Source organism: Penaeus chinensis, chromosome 1, assembly GCF_019202785.1.
Source record: "Penaeus chinensis breed Huanghai No. 1 chromosome 1, ASM1920278v2, whole genome shotgun sequence".
In the NCBI taxonomy this organism is placed as follows: domain Eukaryota; kingdom Metazoa; phylum Arthropoda; class Malacostraca; order Decapoda; family Penaeidae; genus Penaeus; species Penaeus chinensis.
Genome location: NC_061819.1, coordinates 23,601,159 through 23,603,658, shown reverse-complemented (window position 1 = coordinate 23,603,658; position 2,500 = coordinate 23,601,159). Strand labels below are relative to the sequence as shown.

General features: G+C 38.2%; 1 protein-coding gene across 1 annotated transcript in view; it reads right to left on the bottom strand.

Moving 5' to 3' along the window:
* Positions 1-2,500, bottom strand: part of LOC125034569 (probable glutamate receptor) — an 11,031-nt gene that overhangs the window by 1,155 nt on the left and 7,376 nt on the right. The gene's annotated exons all lie outside the window — the stretch shown is intronic.

Below are 2,500 nucleotides of genomic sequence, written 5' to 3'. Positions count from 1 at the left end.
TGAATTTTCTGAGTTTGGAAATGTATTTTTTATTAAAATCAAAGAATATCTCGCATTCTCTGTTTTCAATAGAAAGTTTTGATAAAATTATGATTTAAACACCGCTTCGAGCGCCAAATAACACCTCGTTTTTGGTTGTCAGTATAACTATTTTATTTTTAAAATACCTCAATATTATACTTTTCTTTAATATTTTTGCATCAAAATTATTTCTATTATAAATTAATATTATATAAAGTTCTGTAATTGCCATAAGACTAATTTTTCAATTAGTAGGCTTGACTTTACTTTGTGTTCACTCCCACCGAATCGGGCTTTGGTCGCCGAGAACATGCTTTGGCTCTCGGACTTCTCACTTCGCTTAAATGATTTGAAGTAACATATTTTATTTAACAAGAGGATATAAAAGGAAAGGATTCTAGTAATGATTTTATTTGGTACATTATATATTGCATACAATATAATTTTCATTCTACTCCTTTGTTTACATTGCCATATCTCCGACTATGCCGTTCTCTAGTTTCTGTTACAACAACAATTCTGTTTGTCTTCACATTTTTTCATGTCTCCAATCAGTCTTTCACAGATTTGATTATGGCCAGGTATTAATGAACTTTTGGGTTTCCACATATCGATTTCATGCATATCATAGGCCAAGTATGCAAACTTATTTTTGAATAGGGCTGGTGTGTATGGCCATTTTTCACGAATTCCTCTTTTCAAGATCCTTTGCAACTTAATCGACGTAATCATGATCAACAGCCAAGGGAAGAAGTGTACCATCTGCATTATACAGATGTCTGTTGATGGACGAGAAGTAGCTGCTACGAAAGCCAAGTTCACAGCCAATCCTGGCATACCTCCTTGAAGTTTCAATAGCAGTTCTGAAAAGAGTCATTCCATTGCTCTTCACAGCAGAACGCCAGCCTTTGAAATGAACTTTTGAAAAATCAAAAATACTTCTGATTGTTCTTGGATTTTTTTTTTCAGTGCTTTCAGACACTTTATGGTGTTGTTCTTTATTCCAATCTTGGATTTATTGGGCAAATCACCATCACAAACTCCTTCCAGCTTGGTCAATATGGTGTCAATGGTCAGGCAGATGTGTAGGAGGGAACAAAATAATCCCAGCCACCTGGCAGCAACTGGCAAAAGACATTTCTGCAATATCTTCAGTATTGCATATAAATCGGACTTCTGCATTGTTGGTCTGCTTCCATTTTTCAAGATCTTTGCAACTTCATCGACGTAATCATGATCAACAGCCAAGGGAAGAAGTGTACCATCTGCATTGTACAGATGTCTGTTGATGGACGAGAAGTAGCTGCTACGAAAGCCAAGTTCACAGCCAATCCTGGCATACCTCCTTGAAGTTTCAATAGCAGTTCTGAAAAGAGTCATTCCACTGCTGTTCACAGCAGAACTTTTGCAAAATCAAAAATACTTCTGATTGTTCTTGGATTTGTTTTCAGTGCTTTCAGACACTTTATGGTGTTGTTCTTTATTCCAATCTTGGATTTATTGGGCAAATCACCATCACAAACTCCTTCCAGCTTGGTCAATATGGTGTCAATGGTCAGGCAGATGTGTAGGAGGGAACAAAAAAATCCCAGCCACCTGGCACCAACTGGCAAAAGACATTTCTGCAATATCTTCAGTGTTGCATATAAATCGGACTTCTGCATTGTTGGTCTGTTTCCATTTCAGTCTGTTAAATTCCCGTCTTTGCGCCTGGTAATCAACACTTCCGAGTGATCCATTGCTTCCTTGTACTTTTGCATCATACCAATCTATATCTTCCTTGAGGATTTCTCGGGGTTGTTTCTTTGCCTTGAATGACACAATCACAGTTTTCGAGAATTTTGTCTTCAGTGTTACATTTCTGATGGAGTCGTAGTACTCTTTCTTTATTTTTTCTTTCATATACCAAGGTGATATTGTCTTAATGCCGAATTTGCTATACAGCACAGCAATTTCCGCCTGCAACTTGGATAAAATCTGAGATTCCGTAATAGTCAAATTATTGCATGGCAAGCTATCTTTTGAGCATCCTTTTGGTGTCTGGTTACCATGTCTTTCTAAGTCACAGTATCGAGCAAGAATGTCACTCTTCGTCAGTGGTCTAGGTGGCAAAACATCAATGGTACCAAACTCTTTCAATATACGTGTATCGGCACTGCGCAAACCACCACGTCGAAGTGCCATATTGCCACTGACGAGATCGTCTCCACAATATAGGCGAGCGAGTAATGTGCATTATGAAGGTAGCACAAGTTTATATGGAAATGCATAGTGACTGGGAATCTTTACGGAAGTCCCCAGGAATCATTCGCAATGACCTAAGTTACCCTATGTTTGATTCTGCCATAATGTCGGATGAACCGAAATGCCCTTCCGTGGGTCATGCAGGTCACAGCTGAGGCCGCCGCACCTCATCCCAGCGCCGGAAATGGTATTATACTTTAATAAAAAATTGCGAATAGTAGATATTTTTTTATTT